Below are 8036 nucleotides of genomic sequence, written 5' to 3'. Positions count from 1 at the left end.
CAGTCTGGCTTCTGGCTTTCCCCAAGGAAACATCCTAACTGAAGTAAGAAGAAGGTAAGACCAACAGAGAAAAAGTCATTCCAAATGCACCCTGTGGCTGAAACTTTGTTTTTAAGATTCTTGACCCCCACTCCCCAACCAACCAACCAACCAACCATGGTTGCCTTTATTTGCATTTTAATCGTTACCCTAAATCCAAACTTAAAATTATAGACTTTTCCCAGCTGCTTTTTAAATGCTACATTATAATTTTGAGGAAGCATCATACGTAATTACATTTAATAGGCAGAGAATTGATGGAAACACTTGGCTGGAACAAGAAGCTCAGACCTAATTTTGTAAACATGTTATTGTACAGTAACCCCCAATGAGTTTGTTCTTAACTCTCCTAATTAATTTTTAATTAAAAAGCTCAAAGATGCTTTTACTTGTTGTAAATGGTAATCTCATGCAAGTAGACACGACTGAGCAGTGCAGACAAATATCTCCCATTAAAATCTGCATTCATGAGAACTGCTGTGTTCAGTGTTTCTGAGATCGAGACAGGAGCAGAAACCACCGTGGAAGGGAGCCATCAGACAGCAGCCTGTTTTTTTCTTAATTTGCACAGGTTTGTGTACACGGAGTGTGATGAGTCTGTATACGACAAGCTGTCCAGACCTTTATTTAAACACATCCTTCTTCCACCCTCTCCAATATCCAGCTAAATATAGCCTGTGCATTCCATGGCGAATTATATTTAATACTCTCATAAGCCAAAGAAGCCTTTTGCTTCCTGCCATGACGAATCTCTCTCCTATTCAAATGCCATCCTGATGTGAAATCAAAGCACTCCCTTCCTCACTGCACCCTGCACAGGCAGACACTTCCGACCTCTCCATTTGAATTTGCCCATCTACCCACCCAATCCAGCAAGAGTTTGGTGGTAATGCAGTAACTGAAACGCTGCATTTCCCTGGGGATCTGGGTGATGTCACAAATGGAAAATTATTAACAGCACCAAAAACAGCAAGTGTCTCTTTTCAATGCAATCTCCTAATAACAGGAGAGAAAGTGTTTCAGAAAAGATCGGATTGTTCTCCTTACCTATAACTCAACCATGATCAGGACATATCAGAGGGGAGTCCTTTGCCTGCCTGGAAGCTCAGGGAATGAGCCACTTTGAGGACTGTAATTTGGAAGCTATGGGGCCATGTTTACTAGCGGTACTTTTTAGTTAAAAGGAAAAGTTTCCATGGCCGCCATTGTCATTGTTGTTCTCAGTAAGGCAATATTTATAAAATATGTGTGTATCATGCTGTGTGGGCTGGCTTCTTCTTTTCCAATTTCCCAAAGGAAGGCCCCAGGGCTAACTACAAATTTTGGAGCAGGGTTCCTCATAAGGACTAATTGTTGGTTATTCCCCCCTCATGCAGTGTTCCCCTGGGAACAGACAAGGGTTTCTCAGCATTGGCACCATTGACATTGGGATGGACCATTCTCTACAGTGGGGGCCATCCCGTGCATTGTAAGGTGTTTAGTGGCATCCCGGGCTCTACCCACTAGATGCCAGTAGACACCCCACAGGTCTGACAACCAAAAATGTCTCCAGACATTGCCAAGCGTGTCCCTGGGAAGGGGGCAAAGTCGCCCCAGTTGAAAACCACTACTATAGATTTAACAAAGGTGGATTCTCAGCAGAACCATCCAGATAGAAGAGACTGAATATTGATGTGGCAAAAAGGATTACTGACAGAAGGATTCACCATAAGGATCTCAGATTTGTTCAGGCAATTAGGAGGCTGGCCGTATGTTTGTTTGTTTACCTGAGGAAAGTCTGCATGCGTGTGCGCGTGCACGTGTGTGTGTGTGTGTGTGTCTGTGCAGAACTTCACCAGCAAGTGTCCGCAGGCGAGCTTGGCAGGAAAGAAAGAGCCGTTGGGCAGGAAGCGATCCTTAAACTAAAACCTGGAGAGTTCATTTTTGCTCAGATTTTCAGAAGCATCTTCATCTGTCTGGCCTTTTAACAGAGAGCTGCTGGATGGGACAAGCGAGACCACGTCAGCATTTGCCAACAACGTGATTTACGAGTAAATGTTTGCTGATCCTGAAACACTCCAGTGGTCGGGGCAGGTCAGTAACCAGACAGATAAGCTGCCCACACAGGGAGCCTGAGAGGCCAGGCAGCAACTCTCCCTGAGTTTGGTTCTCTTAGATGTGCCTCGTTTGCTATGAAAAGTTATGCCACGTTTTTGTAAATCGAGACAGTGTGCAACATATTATTTTTATTTAAAGAAACTCATGGCAAGTTCTTTTGAGAAGAGGAGAAAATCTTTCTGTTAAGTGAAACAGCTCTCTTAATTCTGTGTTTTCTAGATTCAGACATTACGAGGTTTCCCCAGTGAGGACCATGGGACTACAGGATGTGTAAAAAATTCCCTAGTGACTGGTGTAAAAAATAAGGAACAAGGAATGTGGCTTATCATCCTGTCCTATAAACCACAACCCACTGCAGTTGCCCACTGACAGTGCACCCTGAGGGGAATGCAGGATGGAAAACAGGATGAAGCACCCTGTGCTCTGGATTAACAGGTCCCTAGACAGTTAAGATGTACATTTCAGGAAGAATTTCAATGACCCCAGATACTCACATATGGAGAAAAGCACTAAAATCATTAACTTGAGATGTCTGTTCTTTTGTGACTAGCAATAATCTTTTACCAAGATGTAAGCTTGACTGAGTATCTCCCAGCCAAAAAATTCATATATATGCTGGCTCTTCCCCTATCTCTTCAGAGCAGTTTACTCAGAGCTACTGAGTGGCTGTCTTCTCCCAGGCTATAGCCCTCAGCAAGACCCTCAGTGACACTTAAACCAGCAACCCTCATGGCTTGTGTTTTTCTTTAGGCTGACACTGGAAAACACAGGAAGCAGTTATGCCGTGAGAGATGAGGGTCCAGACATCGCACAGAGTTACAAGACCAGGGTCTGAGACCTGGCTCCACCTGTCTCTGTTTTCCAGCAAAATAAAACCTGCTCTCTCTGCCTCTAAGGGTGCGTGTGGGTCACGTGTGCAGAAGGGCCGGGAACACTATGGGTTGCTATTGCAGATGCTGGTGATTTTTCAGTAAGGAAATGGTTCTTAATGGCCGGCAGCAGTTAAATAAATAACAGTCTAGGTAACGTAAGAGCTCTGCAGAATTAACTTCTTGGAGTTTCCTCACAGGTTCCCAGCAGCCTCGGCCCACAGGAAAGCTTATCTTTTTGGGTTTCGAGGTCACGTCCAGTCCTTGGCTCTCCCACTTGAAGACTTCTCTCTCCAAAGGTCCCTATTTTTACCTGTTTTCACAGGGGCACCCAGAGGCAAATATTATACAGAAACCGCCACATTCAGCCTGTGATAATCCACCCCTGCAGGTCGGGAAGTTAACCTCTGTATAAAGGGGGCGCTGGCTAAGTCCATTTATAGCCTGTGCAATTCAGGCAAAGTAATGCTGAAACTACTCAAGTCCTTTTCTGAAGCATCATCCTCAAGCATTCCAGAAGCACCTCACAATTAATATGTTAATTACAAACCATTCTTATCTGTTCGGAAAACAGGAGATTGTTGGCTTGATTAAAGCAGCTATGTTGGAAGAAATAAAACCACCTTCCTTTCCTTCCCAACAGCCTATCCTTCAAATGTGCTCCCTCCCCAAACAGACATGCCCAACCTCAGTCAAACTTCCCAAGCAATGACCTTATCTCATTTTTTCTGTGAAAAACAGAATCACCAGGAAAGTAGTAAACCATTATCTTGATTTCTATCCCCTACCATTGCCAATGTCTCATTTGCCTTGGGATCTAGTCGCTGATAATTCTCCTAAATCCCTCTTTTGTCTTCTTCCTCAGCTGGACCAGATTCTCATATCTGCATTTCAGCACCTGCTTCTCTCTCCAGTTCTCCCATGTTCTGGCATTCTCCACCCTTTAGTAATGCCTCACAGGTACTTGAGCCCTAATTATCTAGGTCACTGAAATCCTGTGTTCCTGGGATATGACCCATAGCTTTGAAATTTAGAATAACCACGTCAGCAATTCTTAAGGTATAACCTTCTCAAGGGTCCCACCACGCAGGAATGAGAATTGGGTGAGTTTTCACTAAGATCAGCCTAAATCTCTGACTTCTAAACACTGAAGCACTTTACATGCTCCACTATGCCCAGCTGGCATCCTGGTTCTTGAACGTGGACTGTTTTTGTTTGTTTGTTTTTAAGTTAATGCTACTCCAGCCTTCTCCCAATGGAGGCAAACCGATTCTGTATGTCATTATCAGCCAGCCCTCAAGGGACATTCTGGAACCTATCTCTAAAAGAAATCAGTGGTTTTTCCTGCCATGGCTGTCATTAAATCCAGCATCCTAGAGTCTGGTGCAGCATCCATTCTAAGAAACCACTGAGTTTACTAGATCACAAAGATTACAAGATTCATGGGACTTCCCTAGCGGTCCAGTGGTTAAGACTCTGCCTTCCAACGCAGGGTTCAATCCCTGGTCGAGGAGCTAAGATCCCACATGACTTGCGGCCAAAAAACCAAAACATAAAACAGAAACAATATTGTAACAAATTCAATAAAGACTTTTAAAATGGTCTACATTAAAAAAAAAAAAAGATTCATTCACCCTCCACCCTCTGGACTCTCCATGAGAGAAGCAGGACAAGGTTGGATTGAGAATTTCTAAGCTGTAACTACCTCTCTAGGGCAAGGGCTCACTTGTGTGGAGGACCACACAGTATGCAAATGGATTATCCTTGAAGATGGGGAGGGTAGTGCAAAATTTGGGTACATCAAGTCATAATTTCCCATGGATTTGCATCATCACTGGAGGTAAAATGCACATTCATTTTTAGTGCCTAGCAACAATAGGATGGTTCCTAAAATAGTAGCGTTTTTATTCTCCTCTGTCAAGACTTCAGTATGACCAATGACCAATGAAAAATAAAGGCCGGCATTTCTGACTGTGTCAGGCATTGTGCATCTTATATGTGTTAAATTACTGGCTCCTCACAACAGCCCTAGGATGTGGATAGTATCATGGTCCCATCCACAGGGAGAGCTGATAATATTTCCAAGGGCTATGGTCTGAATGTTTATCTTCCCCCGAAATTCATATGTTGAAATACTGCCCCCTAAGGTGATGGATTAGGAGGTGGGAACTTTGGGAGGTGATTAGTTCAAGAGGGTGAAGCCCTCATGAATGGGATTAGTGCCCTATAAAAGGGACCCCACAGAGCTCCCAAACCCCTTCCTCCCCTTGAGGACACTGTGAAAAGACAACCGTCTATGAACCAGGAAGGGGGTTCTCACCAGACACCAAATCTGTAGGCACCTTGATCTTGGACTTCCCAGACTTCAGAACTGTTAGAAAAGCCGTCTGTTTTTTATGACCTAATCTGTGATATTTTGCTATAGCAGCCTGAATGGACCAAGATATCAAGCCCCTAGCCAGCGAGAAACAGAAGCAGACAGGCACCAGGCAGCCTGGGGGCAGCCACTGTACTCCTTAGTGCCGCTCTTCACTTACAAGGGGGTCTGGCCCTCTTCACTGCTCTTCCTAAAACACTCCCCCTAAGAAATGCTCAAGTTGTCTCACTGACAAAAGGCACAGCCTGGGTGTATGCCTGCAACCTCCCTTTCAGAGGCCACCAGAAGGATCAAGGAGCCAAGCGACACAACCAACCTTGAGAGGCCCTAGAAGGATGGGCATGAAGGCAAGACCCATAGGCCAGGCCAGCCCTGCCATGGCCAGGTGCGCAGCCCGTCACCTGCACCAAGTAAATCTCCAAAGGTGCTCCCCAATGCCAGAGTCTCCTCTTAGAAGGCCCCCAAATGACCTAGAAGCGGTGCCCCTGGCTGCCCCTCAAAATGAACTAGAAGTGGTGCCCTTGGTTGGCTGGTCTCTGACTTTTCTCATCAACAGTCATAAGACTTCAGGGAAATCAGGAGTCACTCCTTGGGAAAAGGTTGAAGACCCTCCAGCAAGGATACTGTGAAAGTGTGAACACTCGGAGCTAATGAACCAAGGAGAGGCACATCAGATTTCCTTCCTTCAGTTCCGCCTACAGTGACCTCCAGGAACTTTCATCACTCTGAGGATAATTGATTTGTGAGCTCTTTGATTGGAAGCAGCCCATTTTCAACTGATGGAGGCACTCCTCCATGGGGGAAAAGAAAATGTTTTCTCATGGATTCTGCAGAGCAATCCCAGAATAAATAAGACACAGCCGGGTAATGAAGTAATGACAGCTTTTGTCTTCGTCTGGAAGGGCATCGTTATGCAGGAATAATTCATGGCTTGGTACTGTCAGTCCTAGTTATGTGATGCTTGACTGTCAAGCTCTATGAAACAAGACTCCACCTGAGCCCTTATGTGCCTCACCTGATTTACTTAGGTTCCTGAAATTCTGAGAGATAACCAATTGTCACTTATTCAACAAGGGCCTTAACTAGCTTAACTTTTGTTTAGCTCATCAGAAAGACAGCTTCTGCCTCGAAGGCCAAAACTTATAGGGATTCAATACACTCTGACCCTAAAACGTTGACTCAAGTTACATCAAGATTTAATCATACCCATAAGAGTACTGCATTCTCTTTTCTGGAAAGGCAACGCTTTTCTTTGCTTGCAATGCATGGATAAAATACTATACTCTACATTGCTGAAAAGAAATGAATTACAGGAGGAACTAGGAATGAAAGTGCATTTTCATTAGCCTCTATCGGATGCTGGGGAATTACCGGGTGAGAAGGAAATCTCTCTCAGAGCTGCACTAAAGAAATACATTTTCATTCAGCACCCATTCTAAGGATGGGGGCTCTCCATCCTGCTAAAAGGCTGAGGGCTTGAAACAGGCGCTTTTTGTTTGTCCCAGATGTTCCAGAAGTGGGTGGCCTTTACAATGAAAGCAAAGGGCCATTCCGCCCATCCTCAGCCAGCTGCTGCCAGGCCCTACACGGGAGTGAGAACTACTTGCTTGTCCCTCCAGAGCCTGAGGTGCAACTCCTGTTCTTAAACGCTAAACATCTGCTCTGTTCCAGGTACTGTGCACAATTTGTCAACTGCCAGTTACAGGAACTCCCAATCAAACTAGCATGGGCAAAAAGGAAATAAACTTCTTACGTATCCGGAAAGCTCTGAGACTTCAGGGCCATCTAAGTCTATGTGTTTGAAGAATTCCCTTGAGTCCAGCCTCCCTCCTAAGGTGACACAGCTGACAATTCAAGGGGAGGACCAGGGCTACCTGGTCAGTTGTGCATTCCAGTGCTGATTGGTTAGTCCTGGTCATGACAGTGTCCCTGAGCTGATTACTTAGTCTTGGTCATGTATGCATCTCTGACCTGATTGGTTAGTCCTGGTCATGAGAGAGTCCCAGAGATGACTGGTTAGTCCAGATCACATGAGCATCCTGAGCTGATTCGCTTGGCCAAGCCTAGGTCACATGCCCATCCCTAAGGGAAGATGGGGAGATTGACCTGGATTAAATGCATTCCCCAGGGGAAAGGGGGGCCCTGCGAGCAGAGAAGGAAGCAATACTAAGCAGCCACCACGCATACAGTCTGCATCCTAAAGGCCCAGTGAAATACTTGGTTTTATCTGCCTCTTATAGGTGAAAACATCAGCTCAGAGAAGTGAACTAACTGGCCCAGGTCACGGAGCTGGCAAGTGGCAGGTCCAACATCAAACAAGGGCTGTGTGAGCCCACTCTAAAGTGTTCTCTGCAGCCTGTCCAGCAGACAACACCTTTAGCTCTGGATTGCAAACCCTGCTAATGCCAGCAACACACCACACTTCAGAACACAGCAGAAGCACTGCAGTTCAAAGGCCTCAATGGTACAGGCCCGTTTACAATCCCACGTGGACAAATCTCCTTCTGAAAAATCCCTGTCCCGGCAGTGGAGACTGTGAGAGCAGAGTAGAGCTTGCACACCCACGGCAGGGTGTGTAGGCACCAGGGGCCAGGACAGGACCCAGGGTTGGGCATCCGGCTGGCACCCAAGTTCAGCTCTAGAGCAGAGAGTGC

The sequence above is a fragment of the Lipotes vexillifer genome, unplaced genomic scaffold (assembly GCF_000442215.2).
Source record: "Lipotes vexillifer unplaced genomic scaffold, Lipotes_vexillifer_v1.1 scaffold1231, whole genome shotgun sequence".
In the NCBI taxonomy this organism is placed as follows: domain Eukaryota; kingdom Metazoa; phylum Chordata; class Mammalia; order Artiodactyla; family Lipotidae; genus Lipotes; species Lipotes vexillifer.
This window is presented reverse-complemented; position numbering follows the sequence as displayed.